Genomic DNA, 26,562 nt, shown 5'->3' on the forward strand with positions numbered 1-26,562 from the left:
ATCGGGATGAGTGGGTCAGAGGCAATGCGATTGGCACAGGATAGAGCAGGGTTTAGGGCTGTTGTACATAGGGTCACTATGAGTCGCAAGCGACTCGACGGCACATAACAACAACAACACAATAAAAGACTATACAGAGTTACTGTACCAAAAAGAGTTGAAGGATCAAGAACCAATGTTACCATTGTCAGAAGAAGTTCAAGCAACTCTCAAGGCATTGGCCAAAAAAGAAGAGCTCAGGTTCAATAAATAGATGTAGTTCTGGACGTCTTCACTAGTCTATGCCAAGACATTTGGAAAAAAGAGATCCATATTTGCTCCCATTACAAACAAACAAAGGCAATTCAACAGAAGTGGAAATTATTTAACAATATTAATATCAAATGTGAGTGAAATCTTCTTGAATATTATTAAGAAGTGGTTGGAATAGTATATTGGCAGGAAACTTCCAGCAATTCATTCTGGTTTCAGAAGCGGTCATGGCATGAGAAGATATTATTGTTAATGTCAGATGGATCTTGGTTAAAGCAGAGAATATCAGAAGGGTGTCTATTTGTGTTTTCACTATGAAAGACATTTGACTATGTGGGTCATAACACATTATGGCCAACACTGAGAAGAACGGGAATCCCAGACTCCTTAATTGTACAAACCTATCACTAGACCAAGAAGCTATTGTGTGACCAGAACAAGGAACACCACATGGTTTAAAATCAGGATAAGTGTATGTCAGGGCCGTATCCTTTCTCCTTAGATAGCTAATCAATTTGTATGCTGGGCAAACCATTCAAGAAGCTGAACTCTGGAGAATGTGTTCTTTTGATAGTCCATGGGATATTCAGAAGGATGATGAACACTAAGTGTGTTAGTATAATATCAACTATTATTTTTTCTTTTTTTCACCTGAGTTGGGTTTTCTGTCACTTCAACAGAAAGAGTCTAGACCAAGACCAAAATTTCTCTTGTTGCCACTGGGTTAAAATGTTCCTCCAAATGCCTCAAGAGCAGGAAATGACCACGTCACTCAGGTGTGTCGGGAAATGGCAGTCAGAAGTTGTTCCCATGCCAGCTTCTGGTGTCTGCTATCAGGGCTGAACCGTCCGGTTCCAGCTCTGGGGAAGGGTGCAGTGCACACAGCTCCCTCCTCTCCCTGTCCTTTGGCCTACTTAGGCTGTTTACCTACTTCCTCAGACTTGGAAACCAGACTCCCCTCTTCCTGGGTGATGTTGGCCTGGGCAAAGCTGCCCAATCCACTTGGTGTCTCTGTATCTATAGAAAGCCAGGCCTGGAGCAGATGGATGGAGGACAGAGCAGAAAAATCCAGTTTCTCAGCATGTTTGGTCCAGATTCTTTCTAATTCTATCAGCTTCTCCAGTTAGTTGTCCTCTAGTAAATATTTGTGCACACGAACATCTAGATAACTGAAACAGGAACAAGAGAACCTCAGTGAAGAGAAGGAATAAAAGGAAATTTAACTCCATGGAGATTTGCCAGAGAATTAGGTGCGCTTGATTGTATGTAAGATATCAGCAGCCACTGGGGCCTTTGTCATAGGCAGTGCTAATCCCTCATTATAGGACCCCTCTTACCCCCATCCTCACCTTCTGCTACTACTTCTAACTTCTGGGAAGGTTTGAGACATTCTTCTGGTTTAGGGCATCCTGAGAGGGAAGGGACGGCAGGTTAAAATTGGAGAGCAAACAAAATGAGGGACAACAGCGCCCGCAAAAACCCAGAAGAAGGGCTGGACAAGTGGACTCAAATGTACATGGTGGCCTGATGGAGCCTAGTTTGAAGGAGTAGTCAGGGTCCGAACTTCCAATGTATGTACTAGAAATGGTACAAGGGACAGCAGGTTAACTTTGAAGTTCAACCCCGGAGCTCACAAGACCCCTGCAGGAAAGCAATGTCCAGGAAACCTGGCTGCCTTTGTCAGGCATCCTGGGATGTCTAGAATGCAGAGATGACCTCTAGGCATGACAGTCCTGGAGCAAAGCAGGTCAGTAGCTTCCTGGAGCCCAGTGGGGAAAACCCATGTTCTGCTTTGCTAATTTTTAATAGTGTCCAGGGTGGAATGAAGAAGCCTACAGGCTCCCTACATTCTGAGAGGCCTTCTACACTTGGGCAACACTGGCCGTTTGCTCAGGAGACATGCAAGTTTGGCTCATAACCACTTTGGGAGGTGTTGCATTCTTTATTTCTCAGAAAGGCAGAAATGAGTGAAGGCCACTTGTTTTCAGTACAATGGTTTGAGCTACTTGAACTGGAAGGTTCCTTTTATTTTCACTCACTCATTCATTCGATAACTTTTGTGAAAAATATCCATTTGTGAGAGTTTTGCATTCAGCGCGGATGAGCTCACGTCACAGTCCATCAATTCCCTAAGGTTCCCGTTGCCAAAAGTCATTGAGTGGATTTCTACTCAGAACTTCCTCAAAGGGAGGAAGCATCTTGCTATGTCTTTCTTTCTCAGAGTGGCAGTTGGGGTTGAACTCCTGACCTTTAGCAGTTGATTAACCACCGCACACCAGGGCTTCTTATTAACAAACTGGGAATCTGTGCTATTAGCCATGTTGAGTCATTTATTGCAGGAAAGCTTTTTGTTTGTTCACGGTGGGCCACAGATTGTTATAGGCACCGGACCTAGGGCCTAGGGGACAGGATCAAGTGCCTGTTCTGAGGCTTGCTTGCTGGGGTGAGAAAGAAGCAAGAACAACACGTAAATGAGACCATTTCTGTGGTGTTAAGTGCTATGAAGACAGTGCTGTGGGATGAAGTGGAGTGTGGGTGGAGGCGTGTGGGTGGAGGGAAGAGGTGGGTGAGAATTGATTCTCCCAGCCTTTGCTTGGTCTTCCTGAATGAGTAAGTAGGAGGGGAGAACACCAGGGCCCCTGCAGGGTGGAACTTCCAGGCCAGTCAAAGTGCGAATGGAGCCAGGAGATGTGAGAACCCACTCCTACCGCTCCACCAAGGTGGTGACAGGCTATTATTTAGCACGATAAATCCCCAAAGCATGAAGTGCTTGGCTGCGTCTGGAGGTTGGCAGACGTCAGGAGGTCTTGTGCCGCAAAAAAAAAAAAAAAAAAAAAAAAAAAAGCCTGTGTTGTGGGCCAGTATGAGATCATAAGCATTTCTGCAGCTATTTGGGTAACTCTTTGGAAACACTTGTTTAATTTTTGAGAAGATATGCACGGAAAATTCAAAACACAAAACTATGAGTATTGCCAAATTAGTTTCTCTCTGAGCCTTGGCCCTAGGCTCAGGTATCAACTGTCAAGTTGAAGTTCAGGTAGGCTCTGAGGAGTCCATGGGCTTCTTATGCACTACACTGTGGACAGATACTATTCAAACTTTTGACCTTGACCATCCCCTTTCTGCCAAAGAATTATGTCTACTATCTGGAGAGAACACAGTAGTGGCAAACTCCAGAGATTTCTGCATGACTCTGGGGAGTGGGTGAGAGAAACAGAAGCAGGTGCTTATCTGAACGGGGCCAGAACCACAGCTTGGCTGAGAGTGTGAGTTTGGAGTTAGGAGACCTGGGAATTGATCTCGATGCTGCCTCTTTGGGTGGATGACCTGAGACAAGTGGAAAGACCACCTGGAACCCAGTCTCCTCCTGTGTCACGTGGAGAGAATCGTGACTTCAGTGTGACCTGTGGTAGAGACTGTGTGAGCTGGCACAGGTAAGCACTCGACACCAGGCTCACACAGAGCTAAGATCACTTACCCCGTGTGTGAGTGTGCGTGTGCATGTGAGTGTGCATGTGTGGTGGGGGGAAGTTGAAGGCCAATTGGCCAGTGTTGCCCAGGATATCGAACATGTCATTTAAGACCCCTGGGGTGAAAGGGAGGAGTAGTAATGGTAATACAGTAATAAAAACCTGGACTGCTAACCTACAGGCTGGCAGTTCGAACCCAACAGCCATTCTGTGGAAGATGTGGCAGACTCCCGCGTGAAGATTGCTGTTGTTGTTTTTGTGTACCACTGTGTCAGAACCAACTGAGAGCTGACCCTCCAGGGGGCTTTCAAAGGAGTTTGCCCATCTTTCTTCCCTGGGACAGCTAGTGAATTCAAAGCATGCGGCTTTGGGTTGGCAGCTTGGCTTCTTACCAACAGGGCACCAGAGCTCCCTTCACAAAGGTTACAACTTTGGAAACCCCATGGGACAGTCCCACTCTGTCCCACAGGGTCCTTATGAGGCAGAGGAATTGGCGTGATGGCAGTGGGGTTTTATGGGGACCTCTACGTTTCCTCGTCTATTAGGTGGTGGGATTGGTCTCAGCCATCAGGCTCCTCTTGCCTTCGTGTGGCAGGACTCTCTGTCTCTGGAGGGAAAGTGGGTCATGTGCCCTCTTGACTTTGACCTCAAGGAAGGAGACGGAAGTGCCTGTTGCCTTGGGATGCTCTGTTTCACTGCTGTACGGACGGCAGGCGGGGAGGGGGGGACTTGCCCCACCCTTGCCCTTGGCTGCTGTAGTGTCACCCCCTGAGTCACAGTACCCCACCAAGGGGCGACGAGATGGAACTCTAGTGACCCATTGTCTCGTTTTCAGAAGTGGACGAGTAGGTTTTTCTTCCAGTGCTTCTTCGTCTGGATGCTCTGCTGAAATGTGTTCAGTAGCATGGCAACAGGGGAGCTCTAGTGGCTCAGTGGTACGGCGTTGCACTGCCAACCCAAAGGCACGGGGTTTGAATCCTCCAGCTGCTCCACAAAAGAAAGATGGTCCATCTCCTCCCATGCGATTTACTGCCTCTGAAAACCCTCTGGAGGGTCAAGAGTCAATTCTGACCTGATGGTAGAGAAAACAACAAACAGCAACGCACTTCCTCTGACAGGAGGAGGAGGAGGTGCACTGGCCAGGGATGAAATTGGGTTGAAGGTGAGAATTCTACCCCTGGATTATCACTGCCCTCAATTCTGTCCCTAACAGCCTGTTCTCAATGCTCCTGTTTCCTTCTATTTTCAAGACTCTCTCCTCCAACTCGGTCCCTGAGGGCAGGGCTGCCCTTCTTCAGGTTGGGGAAGGAGCTACAGTCACAGGCAAGGCTGGATTCTGAAGGATTCTCACTGGGGGCTTGGCTCATGAGGGACCGGAACACACACACACACACACACACACACACACACACAGGGTACCCTTGGGGCGAGTGAGACAGAAGCCTTTGTGGCAAATTACTGGTCATGCCTGTCACCCTGGAGCTTGCTCCAAGCTGCTGTTGTCAAGAAAGGGGAGGTTTGCTATGAAATTAAGCCCCCTGCAGCTGGCAGCTGTGCAACAGGGTTCCAGCTGCACTTGCAGACACCCCTGCAGATCTGAACTCGGGTTTGATAGAGTTTGTGTTCCTCAAGGCAGTGGAGGGGAAACTTCCTGGCAGGCAAGTGAAACTCAGCAATACCTCCAGGAAAAGGTGGGGAACTACTATCTCAACCAGCACCACATGAAGCCCTGTCTCAAAGGGCTTCATTGTGACTGCTCTGGCAGCCTGGAATTCACAGCTGGGAGCCAGAACAGTGCTCAACAGACAGCAGTGAATCCCATTATTCTTCCATATTTCCACCCGCCAAGCCAAGTTAAGAAATCAAAGGCAACATTCGATGGTGCATCTTGTCGACCCCCATTGTCCTGTCTTTTCACTTTGTTTCCTTCAATGGACCATGAACAGGGGAAGGTTACTCAATTAACAAGGTAAGCATGGGCTTACTTGTGCTTACTTACTAATTGATAGTGAACAGTGTCACATCGTTTTCACCAGAGAGAGAGAGAGAGAGAGAGAGAGATGTCAGATGAATCTAGAAACAAAATCTTTGATGTAGTGAAGAATGTGAGATTGTTCAGTGTAGACTAACAAGCAAGTACAAGGAAGCTTACCAGGTAACTGGCCACTGACTGGAAACTACTAAGGGCAGGTATCCCATAGGAGTGAGAGGAGTGAGTACCTCTCAGGAGTGACCTTTGCCTTCTTCCCACCCCAGTCCACTGCCCTACTCGTTGTCCTGGTGCCTCAGGAAAAGATGTGTGTTAAAAGCACAGTAAAGAGGCGAACTCTGGTGGCCTAGTGGCAAGAAGCTGCACTGCAATCCTACAGGTAAGTGGTTCGAATCCACCAGAGGCTCTGCTGGAGAAAGAGGGACAATCTCTTCCTATACCAGTCAGATCCAATTTGATGGTACACACACAAAATAATAAACTAAAACTTAAAAAAAAAAAGCACAGTAAAGAGAAAAACAAAGTCAAAGCCTGCCGTGGGCAAGTCTGAGCTGTGCCAGCAGAAAGGGAACAAGGGCCTACTTCCTATTGCTGTTTAGATACACAACTTGCCTCCTCTCGATGCATCAGCCCTCCTCCAGTGGTCTGACTCACATCCGTGGAAGGACGAGCTCTGTAGAGGCTGCCCAACGCTGAGCTTGCATCCTGACCCATACTCCTTAGCTCGTTCTTTAAACTCCCAAGGAAGACAGTCTGAGGCCGGATCCCAGGATTCCCCATCCTCGACCACAGAACTACCGCATGGTTACCGTGATCTGCAGATGTCTGAGGAGCTCTCTATGAGCTCTGATGTTGTCAGAGCTTCTGTTTAGTTCTTGTTTCAGTGCCTTTGTCACTCTTCTTCTGGGAGGACAGAGACCTTCTGGAAAGGCTCTCCAAGGCTGGTTCTGGGGAGCCAAGAGAAGGAGAACTCTTGAGGGACAGTCTGCTTCAGACCTCAGCGCTTTTCCCCCTTCTCTCTTCACGCTAAGGAGCCCATGAGCCTGCTTGCTGGTGGTGTTGTGTGCCATTGACTTTGAACCCACTCATAGCTGACTCTCCAGTGGGTTTTCAGAGGCAGTAATTTGCACGAGAGGAGACTGCCCATCCTTCTCCCGCAGAGCAGCTGGTAGATTTGAAACTGCAGCCCACTTAGGCCTTTGCAAAGCTGACCCTCTGCCTCCTGTAGCTTGTGGGATGAAATCATGGTGCCCTTTCTGTTCTTTTCCAGCAATAGGCTCTCTTTATAATATTAACTATCCTGCGTATTTTCCCCTTAACATCTAATAATGAACTCAATATGTGAGAACAAAAACATACTGTAAATTCAGTAAAGTACCATATTGTGTTAATCACAACAGTAGCTATGTATATTTAAGAACTGGTATCTCTCTCCCTTCCTCATCGCCATCAAGTCAGAACCAAATTATAGCTGACCATCCAGCCAGTTTTCAGAGGCTGTAAGTAACATGGAAAGAGATTGACCATCTTTTTCTCTTGCAGATCAGCAGGTGGATTTGAACCACTTGCCTTTGAATTGGCAGTACAACTCCTTACCCACCAGGCCACTAGATCTTTCAAGAAGCAGTTCAACATCATCAATCTGTCCTTGACTGGCGTGGACTGTCCGAGTTCAAATCCTAATCGTATCATTTACAACTGTATGATCTCAAACAACCTGCATAACTTCTTTGTGTCTGTGTAAATACGTCCATTGGTAAGTTGGAATAATGCTAATGCCCCTCTTTTCCTACTGTTAGGATTAACAAATTAATGTATTAAAACCAATTCTCAGATATAAAGAAAGTGGTAGAAAATAGATGATGATGATTAAAACATAGTATATCTTTCCAGGCTGTGAAGATGAGTGGAAAGGCTGGATTCTGCTAAGCTGTGTTTTCTGGCTTGGGGTTGAAACTAGGGTGTGGCTGCTGCTTGCAACAGGGTGTGAGCTGATTGGATTTGGCCTCATATTTTAAAAGGATTTTGGCCACCAGTCTGGGGCTGGTGAAGATGAGTGGAATGGCTGGATTCTGTATAGGTGTATTTTCCGGTTGGGGATTGAGACTAGGGTGTGACTCTTGCTAGAAACAGGGTGTGAGCTGATTAGATTCGGCCTTATATTTAAAAAGTCTTTTCTCCCAAATAAAACAAACTTGGAAGCAGGGGTGGCATCCACGTCCAAAAAACGCTTGCCTCCAGAAACTGTGAACTTGGAGAAAAGATGAAACTTTTGCATTCAAGACTTTCGTTCATAGGGTCATTATGGGTTGTCTTTGACTCCATGGCACTTAACAATAACAGTATATATGTGAAAGGCCTACAATTTGTTCATTCTGTAGGTAGTATAGGGAGCTCTGGTGCCCTAGTCCATTAGGAATTGCTAACCCCAAGGTGGTACATGTACAATGGTTCATTCCACCAGGGGTTCTGAAAGACGGGCAACTCCTTCTGGGCAGTTTCCAGTATACTGAAGATCCACTTAAGGGTCAAGCATGAGTGGCTTCCAACTTGATAGCAAATGAGCTTGCATTTTTTTTTTTAGTAGATAGTGTGCAAGTGATTTTATTCCTATTTTATGTTATGGTTTCAGTACAGTAAATGACTCTGTATGACCGTTTGTGCAGTTCTCTTTGTCACTTTTCCAACATGACTGCATAGGACTATGCAAATATGAGGTACTTGTGGCTCACTAAGTGTATTAAATAGCTTGTAGGTTGGATGTGCAAATAAGGTGTAGGGGACCCTGTCATGGAGACTGGTTGGCTTTGCAGAGATTGTGAAAGTGTAGTGGAGCTCTCCCTTACGTGAAATGAATGAACTCTGAAGTGGAAGGGAGACTTCACTACCATAAGAAAAGAAGAGTGTAGAAAAAGTGGACTGTAGCCTATGGACTCTGTGCAGGAATGACCTCAATCCAGGAAGACAGAAAGCTGTAACACTGGGGATACCTGATGAAAGATAGTATAAAGTAGTGGCAAAGAGACAGAGTGGTGGGACCAAAAGATCAACTCAAGACAGAATGATGAGCTTGGCTTTCCTACTCACAGGATAAGAAAGAGCTGGATGCCTTCAGGAAGGAGTACGTTGGAATGTTATTTGGTGAGTAAATGGGAATAATTTTATTGCGTGAGCCTCTAGACATTTCACTGTGGTGCTGAATGCTTTCTCTCAGGAGGATTACTGTTGGAGTGAGGGTGCTTCTGTATTTAATTATCAGAGTTAAAGGACCTTTGTAACACTTACCTGAGCAGAGCAGAGACAGAGAGGCCTGTCTGTGGGCACAGCTTGGAAGAGGTAGTTCTGATTGAAAAATTATTCTGATCCTAAACTATAACTTGTTTCTTCCCTGATAAATTTTAAAACTGTAAGTAAAGTTTGTGAGTTCTGTGTGGTCATTGCAAGGATTATCAAGCTCTGCAGAGAAGAAGAGAGTGCTGTGGGAGGGACAGTTGGTGTCAGAATTGGTAGAAGGGATGGAGGGTGGAGGCATGACTGACGTCTGCCTCACAGGAAGTGGCTTTAGCCAGTTGACCTTAATTCTCCTTCCCACTTGAGAAGTTAGAGGTGGTCAGATATTACTCGTATGACAATTTTTATAACAACTGTTCTTCTGTTTTTATCCCCAATATGTTACGTGAATGCTTAACTTCGCTAGAGAAGAAAAGGTAAATATTCTCCTGAAACCACCACAAGCACAGTGATCCTCTCCTAACAGCATCCAGCCTGATTGTGAAGGTCATTTATTTAGATATTTATTACCGTTATTAGTCAGACCATAAAGACAAACATCAATCCAAGTCTAATTCTTTCTCTTTTTCCTCTTGTCGGTTGCTGTCAAGTTGATTTTAACTCATAGCCGCCTGTGTACAGGAGGCTGAAACTCTGCGAGATTAATCCTTCTCTTTGAGGATCTTCCTTTCCTTTGTGGGCCTCCCACTTTTCTAAGCAAGATGCCTTTTCCAAGGGCTGGTCCCTCCTGACAACATGCACAAAGCATGTGACACGTTTCACTGTCCTTGCCTCTAAGGACCACTCTGGCTGCACTTTCTCCAAGGCCAAGTGGCTTGGTTTTTGTTGCAGTTCATGGCATATACAGCACTCTTAACACCACAATTCCTAGGCATCATGTTTTCTTTTGTCTTTCTTATTCACTGTCCAGCTCTCAGAGAATTATAAAAAAACCATGGCTTGGGTCAGGTGCCTCTTAATCTTCAACCTAACCTCTCTGCTCTTCAGTGCTTTAAAGAGTCCTTGACAGCAGACTTGACCAACGCAGGCCATTGTCGGATTCCTAGCCAGTCTGAGGAGTCAGTGAGTGGTGTTAATTCTTAAGCACTTTCTACTAGTCAACGATCAGTGGTTGAGAAACCACCTCTGGTGATCCGCATCTAAAAAGCTCTGACTGTGAATTCCTATGGAATTCAGCTCTACTTTGCACCCATGAAGTCTCTATGAGGTGGAACTGATTTCAGTTAACAACAACAACAGAAACTGGACTGAGGCGGCCACGTCTCCGAGGAGCAGAAACTGTTGGTCCTTACATAACAGTCACTTACTTCTTTTCTCCAGGCCTTTTCTGTTATGAGGCAGAAATATATACAGTTCTATAATGACAGGACTTAAGAGTGTTGGAAATCCTATGAGAAGTTCTACTGTGTCCCATAGGATTGCTATGAGTCGGAATCAACGGGTTTGATTTGGTTTTGGTATACAAGTTTTGGGTTTAGGTGCAAGTGAAAGTCTATCGGTGGTTTCTGGAAAATTTTTTATTTCCTTTTAGACCCTGATAAAAATGTTTAGTCATGGTTCAGTCAAGAAGATAAACACAATTCAAGGTATTCTGAGCAGGAGAATTTCGCATGCAGTATCTTGTTTTGTTCTCATTCAAAACACACACTCCACACAAAGAGGGTAACAGGAATTCACTTTTACTGTTGTTACTGAAGCCGTGAAGTTGGTGTTCACCCACAGCTGACCCTTCAGCATGTTTGCAGAGACAGTAACATGCATGTAAATAGATTAACCATCTTTCTCCTGCAGAGCAGCTAGTGGATCTGAACCGTGTGCCTTTGAGTTGGCAGTGAAACTCCTTATCTCTAAAGCCACTAGTGCCCCCTTTGTTAAACATTCACAGTATTCCAGGCGTGGGGAGCTCTGGTGGCATAGTCCGTGGGAAGTTTCATTACCAAGTTAAAGGCTATGCCTCACTGGCTGTTCAAATCCACCAGCAGCTCCATGGGAGAAAACCGAGCAACCACCTTTTGTGTGATTTGTGACCTTCAACAACCTGCTAGAAAACAAAACCAAAAACACCCTCTGGAGGGTCATCTGTGTGTCAGTTCTGGCTTGACATCAATGAGTGAGACAGTGTGTGATCCTGAACTTTTAATACATCTTAACTCATTTAATTCTTTCAGCAACCCTGGAGGTGTGTTGTTGTATACCGTCAAGTTAGAACTGACACATAGCTAACCCTCCAGTGGGTTTTCAGAGACAGTAACTCACATGGGAAGAGATTGCCCATCTTTCTTCTGTGGAGCAGCCGGCACTTTTGAACCTTGTGCCTTTGGACTGGCAGCACAACTCCGTACCACTAAGCATCTATAATCACCACCGTCTTCACATAGATGAGGCACCTGAGACACAGAGATGGTAAGCTACATGACCAAGATCACTAACAAGCAAGTAGTGGCACTGGGATTTGAACTTATCCCTTGGTTCTCTTCTCTCCCTCTTACTATCTTGAAAATGTTGATGCTGTCTATGTTTTAATTTCTCCTTCTAGTTACCTTTACTGCCTTTGGACAAGATGCAGCACAGTAAGTCCCAACCAGGTATCTCCTAACTTCCTGTGAGCTCCACACTTGAGATGTGGAGATGCCCATTGGACAGCGCCCTCTGTTCTGAAATCCTTCTGCAAACTTGTTCAAACAGAGCTCATTATCTTCCTTCCCAAATGTGCTCTTGCTCAAGATTCCTGACTCCATCATTGGCATTGACATCAGTTCATCTAACCAAACCAGAAAACTCAGTTGACCTGACTCATTCTCTCTGACTCCTTACATGTTATCAAGTCCTCATTAGGAAATTTCCTTTAAAACCTTGGGATGAGAAAAATCTTTCTAATACTGATCCCAAATCTAGAAGGCATAAAAGAAGATTGATAAATTCAAGTATATAAAATTTTGAAAAGCAGTTTTTAAAACATTTAAAAGTTATGTTATACAACCAAATTAAAGAAGGCAAACTAAAGCCAGCAAGTAAGAAAACAAAGATAAATTATTAGTAAATAACTGTCTGGGGAAAGCAAATTACAGCTGATATCATAGATAAAGAACTAATCTTCTTAACATCCAAGTGGGAAAGAATGTCTGGGCATGTAGATGATATTATTTTATAGACTGAATTAATTTGATTATTCATTTTGTAAGGTTTTTTTTAATAACATAAAACAATCTTTTATATCTTCCTAAATATTTACTATTTCTAGCACTCTTTAGGGAGCTTTGGTGACCTAGTGGTAAGGAGCTGCATTGCCAACCCAAAGGCACATGGTTCAAACCCACTAACAACTCTGAGAGGCAAAGACGGGCAATCTTCTCTAGTGTGGTTTACAGCCTCTGAAAACCCTCTGGAAGGTCGGCTGTGAATCGGTTCTGACTTGGCAGCACACAGTAACAACAACAAGTATTCTTTTCTCTTTAGTGTAGATCCAAATTGATGGAAACTTGGTGGCATAATATTGTTAACCGAAAGGTTGGCAATTTTAACTCACCTTGCAGATTCTCAACAGAAAGACGTGGAGATGGGTTCCTGTAAAGTTTATAGTCTTAGAATCTCACAGGGACTGTTCTTCTCTTTCATATGGGGATGTGAGGTCACTGTGAGTTGAAAATGGACTCAAAAGCATGTAATGACAATGACAGATGCAAATTTCCATCTGATCTCCTCACCCTTCTCCCTGAAGGACTCTGTCCTACATTTCTTGTAGTAGGTGGGTTCTGCTGGTACTTGATACTTCCTTTCATCTTCTTTATGCCTGAAGAAGTCTGTATTTAATTTGTGTAATCTATTTTCTCTGGACATAGGTTGGATGTTTGTGTTTTAGTTTGCTGTTGTATTTGTCTTTGTTCCTCTATTAGTAATCTCTCCTCTTCTCTTTTGGTATAGCTCAAGATTATTATTTTTTTTAATCACAGATAATACAATTGTGACATTCCTTAGCAATTCTCCACCACCACCCCTGCCATTTTCTTTTTTCTTGTTTGGGACTTGTTAAAACTCCTTGAATCTGTAGGTTTATATGTTCAAGTTCATGTATATTGTGTCAGCAGTTGATGCCGTTAGTTCTATCAGTGTAGTTTTAATCTTAGGTATTGTGTTTTTCATCTCTAGAAATTTGCTTTGGTGTTTTTATCTTTAAAAATTTTTATTCATTTTGTTCTTTTTTGCGTGTGTACCGTCGAATCGAATCTGACTGTACAGGAGCAGATTGCCTCTCCTTCTCCAGCGGAGCATCCGGTGGATTCGAACTGCCCACCTTTGGGATTGCAATGCAGCTTCTTGCCAGTAGGCCACCAGAGCTCCTGTTTTGGTGTTTTTAATATATTCAGTATTTCTCCTCAAGATGCTCATCCTTCTTTATCAATATGATATATATGTGCAGGGAGCTCTGGTGGTCTAGTAGGGAGGCAGGTGAGCTTCCAACCTCAAAGCAGCGGGTTCAAATCTATTAGCTGCTCTGTGGGAGAACAATGGGCAATCATCTCCGTGCAATTTAAAGTCTCCAAAAATCTACTGTAGGGTCAGTTATGAGTCTGTTCAGATTGGGTAGCAATGAGTTTGAGTTTTTCAGGGTATAATAAATGTTTTAATGTCATTGCCTTCTAATTATATTATTTTGGGGGCCTTTTAATTTCCCCCAGGAGGGTCAGCTATGAGTTGGTTCCAACTCTACAGTATATGACAACCTGCATGTTAAGAGAACTCTGGTGACCTTGTGGGTAAGGAGTTGTGCTGCCAACCCAAAGGCAGGAGGTTCTAATCCGCTAGTTGCCCCACTGAAGAAAGCTGGGCAATCTCCTCCCAGGCAATTTACTGCCTTAAAAAAGCCTCCTGGAGGGTCAACTATAACTTGGTTCTTTCCCACCGCTGAGGACCCTAAGTTTCTGAGGACTCAATTTGACAGGCTTTGTATGAAGGAGTCTTGATATTCTGGATGGTGGAAACATTAATTCTTTCTGTGTGTAAATTCTGGGGATTGTTCAAATGGATACTTTTTAGAGGACTTTGCCAGGCGTTTGATAGTTTCATTACTTTCGTATACTGATCAGTGGTCAGCCAAAGATTTGAGGTAACTCCCCCTGCAGATTTCTAGATCTTTCTCTCTGTGCCGCTCACTCCTTTCCTGTCTGGTACACACTCCCACAGATCCCAGCCCCCTGGACTCATCAACTCCGGAAGACTGCTAGCCTTTGTTTGAGTACCTTGTATGTGTTTCAGCCTGAACCTTCTCCTCAGGTAATACTCTGTGCCAATCACAGGATTCACCTTGCTTGACTGCCCTGTGAATAGTGAGGACAGACACTTGTACCTAGTGCCTATATTAGCTTTATGTTCTCCCTGTACCTACCTGAGGGGCATCTTGTCACCAGCTTTCTCCCTTGCACTTCCCCCACACTTATATCTGTTAGTGTGTCAGCCATAAAACAAACCTTCCCACTGTCACACCTTGGTGCAGAAATCTTCAGTGACTGTCCGTAACTTTTCATGCCCAAGAATGAAGTTCAAACTATTAAACCACAGAGACAATGCCCATTTCAAACAGTATCTGAGCTCATCTCGAGCCACTCTCAGCCATTGATCTACGATGCGCTAAACTAGTCACATGGACTAGAGTCTGCAAGACAGTCAAGTGCTTTTTTATACCTCACTCTTTGAACTGCTCTTTATCCTGGAAAGATGTTTTCTCCCGTGTCAAAGTCTTACCTGTGTTTCTGATGCATTTTGACATAAGTGTATGCACACGGCTTGTACGTGCATGTAGGGATCTGTACATACACGTATTCACTTAGAGGAACAAATAATATGGCATAAAAAATGATCACACAGTGTTCTGTGTTTGTAATTGTTGTCGCTTCTGTTTTGTTTTGAGCTCCACAAGGTCAGGGGTGTACCTTTCACAGGATGCTTTAGATAGCTTCAAGCAACAGACTGACAATTCAGACCCTGATACCTATAGGAAGGATTTTACGCGAAAAGACTGAGTGCCAGCCTGGGTCTGCTGCCACCACTGGGCTAATTCTTCAGGATGAAATGTTAGAGCTGCTTCCATGGGAACCCTAGGAATGAGTGGGAGAGTGATAGTTCTCTGAAGGAGGGAAGGTGTGGCTTTTGTGAGATGAAACAATAGGCACCCACCACTCTGGCATCCGCACTGGGCTGCATGCAGGTGTGTCTCCTCCTTGCCTAAGTCTCAGCTGTGACTCACGTCCACTCTTTCTGTGGTTTAGTCCCAAAGCTCCCTGCAGACGATGCTGCCCAAGCTTTCTCCACTCTCTTTTAAGTCAGATGGTTTCTCTGATGCCAAACCTTCTTCCTCATGCTCTCAGCTGCAAAGGTGGTCTGTTGGCTTACCTGGCTGGAATCCCTTGGTCCTTCACCCTGTATGAATGAATGAATGGTCACTTCTTCTTTTCCTTTGTGGAACTAGTTTAGTTTCTTATCTGTTGCGTCAGGTAAGGCAGTCAATTGTCTTCCTGAGAATTTGTTTGTTGAGGAGAGAAGGTTCTAGAGCAGCCACATTCATAATTATACTCCAGAGACCTCAGTGTTCCTACCCAGATGCTCCAAACGGCACATTCTTATTCTACAGGGCAGCATTCCCTCATGCGGTGAATTCACTTCAGGAAATGACTCTTGATTCAACATGATGGGACCACTTCCTAATTTATAGCATTTTCTTCAGACCTTCTTGGTGTATTTATTTTCTGGTTTGTGTTATTTTTCTTCATTGACATCACATGCAAGCAAGATTCTGCTGAAGATTATCCAAAATGACTGAAACAGCACATCAACAGAGAACTGCCTGAAGTGCAAGCTGGATTTAGAAGAGGCCATGGCACGAGGGATATTATAGTTACTGTCAGATGGATCTTGGCTGAAAGCAGGAAGTATGAGAGAAATGTCTATCTGTTTCATTGACTATGCAAAGACATTTGACTGTGTGGATCACAACAAACCGTGGCTGACTCTGAGAAGAACGGGAATTCCAGAACACTTGCTTGTGCTTATGCGAAACTTACACTTGGACCAGGAGGCGGTCATCAGAACAGAGAAAGGAAACACTGCATGGTTCAAAATTGGGAAGGGGGGGCATCAAGAATGTGTCCTGTCTCCATATCTTTTCAATCTGCATGATATAATATAGATATATAATATCATATAGAATATATGTGATAATCTATAGGTTATCGGGAAGCTGGGCTCTGTGTGGAGAAGTATGGCATCAGGATTGGAGGTAGACTCATCAACAATCCGTGTTATGCAGATGACCTAACTCTGCTTGCTGAAATTGAGGAGGACCTGAAGTACTTGCTGTGGAAGGTCAAGGACTGCAGTTTTCAATATGGATTGAAGCTCATCAAGAAAGCAAAGATTCTCACCACTGGGCCAATTGGCAGCATCATGATAGATGGCAAAGAGATTGAGATTGTTGACAGCTTCAGTTTGCTTGGCTCTACAATCAACACTCTTGGTACCAGCAGCCAGGAAATGAAAAGATGAATTGCATTGGGAAAGTCTGCTGTCAGAGACTTCTCCAAGGTACTGAGGAGCAATAATGTCAGTCTGCAGACTAAAGTGTGCCTGATACAGGCCATGTCTTTGCAATTACTTGCTATGCATCAGAGATCTGGACAATGACTAGAGATGATAGAAGGAGAGTTGATGCCTTTGAGCTTTGATGCTGGAGAAGAGTATTGAATATACCATGAATTTCTAGAACAGACAAGTTCATCTTGGAGATGGTGAAGCCAGGCTGCTCCTTGGAGGCAAGGATTCTGAAGCTCTGTCTGACATACTTTGGACATGTTGCAAGGTGGGATCAGTCCTTGGAGAAGGACATCATGCTAGGGAGGGTGGAGGTACGGCACAGGAGGGGAAGGCCCTCTATGAGGTGGATTGATTCAGTGCGATTGGCACATGACAGAGCAGAGTTTAGAGCTGTTGTACATAGGGTTGTACGGCTCCACTGAGGCCTCTCAGGAATCCAGTGTTCTGAAAAGTGAAGCATGGCCAAGACTGCAGTAGTCTCCTCCACCCCGCCCCCATTTCTGCACACCACTCTGTCCCTCAGCTGCCCAGCCAGCAGTAAAGTACAGGCTCCATGACTTTTTTCCCCCAATTTTAAATACATCTTTATTTGAGACATTGCATTTTCCACTTACAATACAGTGATAATAAAGTGCAATGTTAATTCCTTTCCCTATGCACATTCCATATTCAAGTATTGAGAATGCCCAGAAATATAGTCTAGCAGTTTAGACTTTTCAACTGCAGTGTGCTACAAATTTGGGTCCTTCAAAATTTAACTGTGGGACAATGAATGCTATAAAGTATGTAGATTGGTTTAGTCAACCTCTTCAATGGTGGGTCCAGAAGAGGCACCACTAGATGGAGGAGGCTCCATGACTTTTAACCATGCTACTTGGGAAAGAGCAGGAATTCATGGCAAGGTAGTCATGAATAAATGAGGCAGTTTCTTCCAGCTAAGCCTATTACCAAGTGGACTGTCATTGACTTCTTCATTCATGGGGACAAGTCAGGTCAGATATCTAACAGAGATTCTCACTGACTGCCAAGGTCCAACAGCACTGGTTCTTCCCAGAATATTCCACCTGCCTTCTCTCCCCCAGCTCCACAGCTCACTACTGAATTTCCCAAATATCCCCTGTACTTTGTCCCTCGCCTATTCCCTCAACTAGACCTTTCCCCACACCCCATGCTGGGTCCCAAAATCTAAACAGACTCAGGTTCAGATGCAATGCTACCTCCTTCCTTCATTGAAAAATCTTTTCTGATTTGACTCCCCACCCAGATGTAAGCACTTCCTGTGCCAAACGCCTTGTCAAATTTCGTTCTGCTCTCTTTTTGTAGCTGTCACATTCTGGCTCATAAATTGTTCTAATCTATTTCTCTTTGTTTAGTTATTCAACTTTAGTCAATATTTACTGAGTACCTTCTGCACAGCAGACCTGGGAAATCCGCACAGCAGCCAAAGCAGTGCAGAAGTTCATGTCCTGTCAGGGGAACCAGCCTTGAACAACAGGCACGGTGGAATGAAGTACAGGGCAGCCGGTCTCTTTGTGCAAAGGGCAGAGGGAACTGTGAACTTGAGCCCATTATGTAATTAATTGCATCTCATGTTGCAGTGATCATTTCATCTCATGGGTGGTGTTAGAGCCTCTTTGGTAATGACACAGGTATGGAGGCCTGCAGCCCTTGCTTTGAGCCCAGCCCTGCCACTTACACTTATGAACTATGTGACTAGCTCTGAAGCTTCAGTTAAGCTCATCTTTTAAATGAGGTACTAATAGTTCCAACCTCATAAGATACTGATGTTCTGAGCATTCAGGGCAAAATGGTTGTAAAATGTTTAGTGTACTGGATTAGTATATGCTCTTGTTAGGTGTCATCAAGTTGAGTATAACTCATAGAGACCCTGTGAACAGACAACTGGAATTCTGCCCTATCCAGTGTCATCCTTATCATCTCTGACACTAGAGCCTGTTGCTGAAGTCACCGTGTCAATTCACCTCATTGGGGGTCTTACTCTCCTTCGCCACCCTCCATCTTCCCAAGTATCATATACATGTCGTTGTATACCATAGAGTTGGAACCGATGGGCCCATAGCTGACCCTCCAGTGGGTTTTCAGAGGCAGTTAAATCACATGAGAGGAGATTGTCCATCCTTCTCCTGTGGAGCAGCTGGTGGCCTTGAACTGTGTACCTTCCAGTAGAGTTTCCAAAGGCATGTTGTTTAGGAAGTGGATGCCAATCCTGCTTCCAAACTAGGCTACCAGAGCTCCCTAAATGAGCATGAACTGTTCCATTCTGAAGGTTGAGTGTCTTTGGCATGTGGAAGTGGAGAGAAGGAACAGCATTGAAGCACATGGAAGGGTGTGTGCAAAGGCACCAGGACAGGTGATATAGTAACATCCTCAGTAGGCTGGGTGGGTGGGTGTGTACCCATGGAGAAGAGGATGAAATGGGGCAGGGCACAGCAGAGAGCCTGGACTTCCTTGGTGCAAAGGTGAAGATTTATTCATCTCTGCACCCCACCCTCACACCGAGAGTGAGCTCATAATCTCTAAATAGGTGCTTATTAAAAGGAAACCAATGGCTGGATCCTATTCCCTCCAGGCTGTACTTACTGTTAAAGTGGAAGGATGTAGAGCCAGCAAAAACTTACAGCAAGCTGAGGCCAAGAAATACGATGCAAAGGACAGCCTGGGAGGGGGCATGCAGAAGGGGCACCCTTCTTCCGGCAGTGGGAGAGGCTTAGCTGGGGCTGCCCAGACTTTCCTCCTGCCCTCCTGGCCCTGCCCTTCCTCCTGTGACCTCAAGAGATTCAAGCAGCTCGGACTGAGACTGGGAATTTGCTTAAGAGCCCAAGCTCAAGGTTCAGTCTCCAGCTCCTATCTGGGTCAGCTTGTCCCCAAGGTCAGCTGAGGACGTGCAGACCTGTGCCGTTCTCCTGCACGCTCCCAGGGAGAAGACGTGCCCTTACTCTGCTGTACTTCTATCCCCTGGTAGTTCAGCCCTGCTCTCTTCACCTTTCCTCTGTCTCAGGTCAGCTAGCAATCTCGGTTGGCCGTGGCTACGTGATTCAAAGGTCCCCACAGACCAGTGACAGGCAGCAATTACCCTCCGAGTCATGTGCTGCCCCATGCCAGTCTCATCCAGGGCACTCACCCTGCAAAGCTCAAGCTGGTTCCAGTCACACCCCATCCAACAGGACAGGACTTGCCTGCATAAGGTCACAGAACACACGAGAGGTAAAAGGGCACCTTCTCCACCACATAGGGAGGCCACATGGCTCCTGCTCTCACAGCCTGCTGACTTTTGCTTGAGTGAGGGAGGAGTGACTTCAAAACTGGAAAATACAAAGTCTCCAGTTCAATTCTACTGTCATGTCCCCCACCCACTAAAACTTGACCTTGCAGGAAAGTGTTCCCTGAATTTTAATTGGATGTAGTGTATATACAACACTTTTGTGGAACCTGATAATAATCACAATGCCCAACTCCACAGTGTGCACTGATATGTTGGCCCTGTCCTGAGTGTCGAAGTTTGTGATCAAGGCCCGTTCTGTCCGTAAGCATGCTAACTAAGGTGTTGGCTTCCTCAATAAATACCAAATAGTTCAATCCTCTCCCCCTCTCTATTCAGGAATGAGGTCAGACAAAAATCCAGGTCTTAGAGATAGAAGAGTTCAAGTCTAGTCTTCTCTAGGTCAGTTAAATAGCTTTGTGACCTTGGCTCAATTACTTAGCTTCTACAGCTTTAGTTTCTTCCCCTGTGAAGGAAACTTCATAGCCAATCATGTGGAGCTCACTCATGGTGTAGGAGTGAGGACAATGTATAGGCAAAATGTTTTACAGCCCAGACTGTTACCAATGGAAGGTTGATCACAAACAACATTAACTCCTACAGGCCTGATGGGAAGACTGGAAAGAGTGGACAACTGAGTATTTCAGAGGTTCAGGACCTAGGCTAAGGTTACCAGAACATTGTCAGTTGCTGTAAAGTTTATTTCAACATATTGAAACCCTGTGTGTAGAGCAGAACTATTCCGTAGAGTTTGGGGCAGTTTTCTTGGGTTTGGGGTTGGGTTGTTTTCGGGTTTGTTTTGTTTTGTTTTGTTTTACTTTTAAGAAATTTTATAAAAGAAATTACATATTGGCATATAAAATTCATATACATTGTGTTTCACATTCTTTCATTCACAATGCGTTTCATATGATCATTCCCATGGACTGTGTTTTATAAAGTTAATCATCATTGATTTATACCCACTGTCACCCCGTCTTTCTAGGTCCCTGCTGGATCTCTCCTCATTCCTCCAGGCCCTCCCTCTGCCCACTGAAGTCTGAACCTTTGGCTTCCCTCTCGCTCCACCCTCAGCCACCTGTCCCGCTCTACTTCACATAGAGTTTCCTCTGGGCAGATTCCAACCGTTGATCTTTTCACTGGTAATTGAGCACTTAATTGTTCACTCCATCCATGGACACCACACCCACCCCCTACCTACTAAGGAGAGGAAGCATATTTGTTTTCTAGGGCTTCCATAGCAGCGTACCATAAAGTGCATGTCTTGAAACCACAGACACTTAATGTCTCAGTTCTGCAGGCTAAAAGTCCTAATCCAGGGTATCTCCAGGATACCAGATGGACTGAGACTAGGCTCTAGCTGGTGACTTAAGAGAATGATGCTTTCTTGTCTTGACCCTCCTGGAAGCCCCAGGAGTTCCTTGAAAGGCAACTGAAGCATCACTCTCTCTACTGTCTGTCTTTTCATGCCTCTTCTGTTTTGTACAAAGAATGTAGGTGGCCTGAGGCTGGCTACTTCTGACCTCTTTTAACTCCACAAAGAGAAACTGTCCCCATCAACAACATCTACAGTATAACACTAATAACGTCAGATATGCCCCCCATGCTCCTGCACCTACTTCTCCTTATTCCAGCACCAAACTTACTTCTTTACTACAAAGTCTGAAATCTATTGCAATGACCACAGAGCTCTCACAGAACCATAATCACGAGTATGGTGTTCATTAGGGAATTTAACAGGTTACAATCCAGACTGGCAACAGGATGCAACTCCTTAGTCAGGACAGCTTCTTAAGCATGCTTGCAGGCCCTTTGACCTTCAGCCTCATGCTCTTTCTTATATATATTTCTATGTTCTTTCTTAGGTATATTATTTGTTGTTGTTTTTAAGTGCTGTTGAGTCACTTGCAACTCATAGAGACCCTATGTACAACAGCCCTAAACTCTGCTCTGTTCTGTACCAATCACACTGTCTCTGACACACCCATCCTGATTACCCCAGTCACGGAATAATCAATCCACCCCATAGAGGGTCTTCCCCTCCTGCACTGTCCGTCCACCCTCCCAAGCATGATGTCCCTCTCCAAGGAACGGTCCCTCCTTACAACACATCCCAAGTGTGTTAGATGAAACCTCAGAATCCTTGCCTCCAAGGAGCTGCCCTGTTTAACCCTCTCCAGGACGAATTTGTTTTCCTAGCAGTCCATGGTACCCTCAACACTCTTCTCCAGCACCACAGCTCAAAGGCATCAATTCTCCTTCTATACTCCTTAGTCATTGTCCAACTCTCTGATGCATACACAACAAGTGATTGCAAAGACCATGGCCTGTATCAGACGCACCTTAGTCTCCAGAGAGACAGCATTGCTCTTCAGAACTTTGGAAAGGTCCCTAACAGCATACTTTCCCATGGCAATACATCTTTTCATTTCCTGGCTACTGATGCCAAGAGTGTTGACTGTGGAGCCAAGCAAACTAAAGCTGTGAACAATCTCAATCTCTTCACCGCCCATCCTGATTCTGCCAATTGGTCCAGTGGTGAGAATCTCTGTCTTTCTGACACTGAGCCTCAATCCATACTGAAGGCTACAATCCTTGACCCTCTGTAGTAAGCACTTCAGGTCCTCCTCAGTTTCAGTAAGCAGGATTGTGTCATCTGCATAACGCAGATTGTTAATAGATCTTCCACCAAGCCTGACCCCACATTTCTCCTCATAGAGCCCAGCCTCCTCCCGGATAATCTGTTCTGCATACAGTTTGAAAAGGTATGGAGACAAGACACATCCCTGGCATACGCCTTTCTCAATTTTGAACCATGCAGTGTTTCCTTGCTCTGTTCTGACAACTACCTCTTGGTCCAAGTAAAGGTTTCTCATTAGCATGATCAAGTGTTCTGGAATTCCCATTCTTCTCAGAGTCAGCCACAGTTTGTTAGGGTCCACACAGTCAAATGCCTTTGCATAATCAGTGAAACACAGATATACATTTCTCTGGTATTCCCTGCTTTCAGCTAAGATCCATCTAACATTTGCTACAATATCCCTAGTGCCACAACCCCTTCTAAACCCAGCCTGGACTTCCGGCAGTTCTCTGCTGATGTGCTGTTCCAGTATTTTTTGGATAATCTTCAGTAGAATCTTGCTTGCATGTGAAATCTATGATATTGTTCCATAGTTTCCACACTCTGTTGGGTCACCCTTCTTTGGGATGGGAACAAATATAGATCTCTTCCAGTCAGTTGGCCAAGTGGTTGTTCTCCAGATTTCTTGGCACAACTTGATGAGCACGTACAGGGCAGCATCTGTTAGTTGAAATATGTCAATTGGTATATCATCTATTCCTGGGGCCTTATGTTTTGCTATTCCTTCAAAACAGCCTGAACTTCTTCCTTCAGCACCATAGGCTCTTGCTCATATGTTGTTTCATTAAATTCTTCTGTGTCTGCCAATTCCTTTTGATACAGTGACTCAGTATATTTCCTGGATCATTTAATATTCTGCCTAAAGCATCCTTGATTATAGCAACTCAAGGTTTGAATTTGTTCTTCAGTTTCTTGGACTTAAGAAATGCTGAGCAAGTTTGGCCGTTTTGATTTTCTGACTCCAACTCCTTGCACATTTCACCGTAATATTTTACATTGTCATCCCGTGCTGCCTTATTTGATGTGCTTTATGGAGAAATAGAACACCTGGAGCTTGTGGTAAGGAGTTGTGCTGCCACTACAAATGTATGAAGTTTTAATTCCACTTGCCGCTCCACAGAAGAAAGATGGGCAACCAACTCCCATGTGATTTATTGTCTCTGAAAACTTACTGGAGGATTAGCTATGGGTTGCTTTTGACTCTATAATAAACAACAAAAACAAGTGGGGAAAGGATTGGAATTCTCATTGATTTCATCTAATTTGGTTCAACATTCATCACCATTGTTACCAGCAATAAGGAGATCAGAAGACGTATTGTATTGGACAAGTCCACTATTGGGGATTTCACCAAAATACTGAAGAGCAATGATGTCAGTTTTAAGACTAAGGTGTGCCTGATTCTTTTCAATCACTTTCTATGCATCTGAGAGCTGAAACATGAATAAGGATTGATGCCTTTGAGTTGTGGTGTTCTACAAGAGTATTGAATGTCCTGTCGATTACCAAAAGCACAGATATCTCTTGGAAAGACAGTCAGAGGGCTCCTTGGAGACAAAGATGGTGGGGGTTTCATCTCCCCTACTTTGCATATATTCTCAGGAGAAGCCATTCCTTGGAAAGGGACATCATGCTTGGAAAGATGGAGTCCGGTCAGTGAGTGAGAGGAAAACCTTCAACTAGATGGATTCACATAGTGACTGTAGCAACGGGTTCAAGTTTGTCAAAGATAATGAGGATGGCACAGGATAGGACAGGGTTCAGATCTGTTGTTCACAGAGTCGCTGTGAATTGTAATTGATTCAACAATAACTAACAACAGTGGCCTAATCCATCACTGTTAGAAAATTCCTGTAGTCCAGCCAAACATGTTGTCTCCCTTCAGTCGTCCAGCAAGCTTGGGAGAAGGCCCTGCCTCTGGCTCTGGGGGACAGCATCCCCAAGTCACCTCTGCCTCCTGTTACTCTCTGGTTTCCCACTGAGGCTGGTTCTGCTCTTATGTATGTTCTGGTCTGACTGGAGCAGGAATCTCTGGTTCCAAGGGACTCACCTTGAACTTTCTACTTCCTCTTTTTTGCTAGTGGTGAGATTTCTACCTTTGCTGCTAAAGTGGCTCAACTGAAACTTGGTAGGATGGGGAAAACAGAGCAATCCTATAACAATTTGCTTATACACACCCTATTTTGGGTTGTGTCCAGTCATGTGGTGAAAGTCAAAGCTGATGCAAAAAATCCACGACATCACAGGTTCTATAAGGACCACGAGGCCCACCTGTGAGAAAGGGAGTTATGGTGGCCTAGTTGGTGGGTAAGGAGTTGTACTGCCAACCAAAGGCAGGTGGTTTGAATCCACCAGCTGCTCTGTGGGACAAAGATGAGTAACTCCCTTTTGTGCCATTTACAGCCTCTGAAAACGTACTGGACGGTCAACTATAAGTTGGTTCCCACCCAACAGCACACAACACCAGCTGCTGCAGCTGAATGTTACCCCCTGTAGGACTACTATTTAGGACAGGGTTCAGCTCCCCCCTCCCCTACCTCTCCTCTCTCATCAACGTCCATTTATCAATGCTCTAATGTGTACCAAGCACTGTGGTGGGCACTCGGAACTCCTGAACTAGAAAGTACCAGGATTCCCTTGCACTAAGGCGCCTGCAGCCAAGTCAGGAAGTGGGAGGGCCACCAGTTCCGGCTGCACTGTATGGTTTTGTCCACGTGATTGAATATTTCTGAGTATCAAGTATTTCATCTTTAGCATGTGGCTGATGATACTTACCTTCCAGGTTTCAGTGAAGGTCAAGGTAAAACACGAGAGTGAAGAGTGAAGCTGACGCAGGAAAGGAGGCTGTCAAAGCCCAATCGGCTCCTTCCTTCCTCTGGTCCTTCTGACCTGCTGCCCTCAGACTCCCTGTCTCTTGTCCTTTGCGCTCCACCCTCCTCCCGGAAACTTTCTTTTGAGTCTCCTTCCTTTTACCACGTGGCAAGTGATCACTGCTTTCATCCTACTACCCCACAAAGCCTGCAATTGGCAAACACTGATCGAACAGCTATTACTTTTCTTTTCGAGCTAAAATTTACAAATCCTATTGCTTTTCTATTTGATCATTCATACACATTTTGCTTTACTGCATTATGATAGCAATTTCTTTTGATTATACTTTTTTTTCTCTTTTCTTTTCCCTGCCTCTTTTTAAACTATCCCTCCGTAAGGACTATCCACTTAGCTTTGCATCCAAAGACGAAATTTGTAGGTGAAAGGAGTTAGCCTTCGTTACAGACTGGTTAATTTCAGGGTCGAAAATATGGAATGCTTCACGAATTTGCATGTCATCCTTGTGCAGTGGCCATGCTAATCTTCTCTGTATCGTTCCAATTTTAGTATATGTGCTGCCGAAGCGAGCACTGATTATACATTTTTATAGCGTTAGTTACAGTAGATTAACACAATTCATTACAATGTCTGATTAATCTCTTATTGTACCTTACTTTTTCTTATATCAATTTTATCAACTTATTCCTTTTTCTCTCCTCTCTCTCTTTTCCCATGCCTGATAACTATCCAAGAATGCTTCTGTCTTGAACAGCTGTAATATCTGTACTCTGAAAACACTTGAATACAACTTATTATCCTGAAGTGGTAATTTTGATGATGGCGGTGGTGATGGTACTGGACCACCAACTTAATTTTCAACTCATAGCAACCACATATGAGAGAGGAGATCTATCCCATAGGGTTTCCTAAACCATAATCTTTATGGGAACAGATTGTCAGATTTTTTTTCCCTCCTGCAGAGCTATGGGGTGGTTTCAAACTTCCAACCTTGTGAATGAATAGTATAGCTGAGTAATTAACTATTGTGTCCCCGAACTCAACTCATCTCAAGGTCATCTAGTCAGACCCTCCAGCAGATTTTCAGAGGCTGTAAATCACAAGGGATGATATTTTCCTTCTTTCTCCCAAGGAGAACCTGATGGATTCAAACTGTTTTCCCTTGGGTTGGCAGCGTAAATCTTTACTCACTAGACCACCAGAGCTTGTGCCACCAGGGCTCCTT

This window comes from Elephantulus edwardii, unplaced genomic scaffold (assembly GCF_000299155.1).
Source record: "Elephantulus edwardii isolate Elephantulus edwardi_28Jun2011 unplaced genomic scaffold, EleEdw1.0 scaffold00202, whole genome shotgun sequence".
Lineage (NCBI taxonomy): Eukaryota > Metazoa > Chordata > Mammalia > Macroscelidea > Macroscelididae > Elephantulus > Elephantulus edwardii.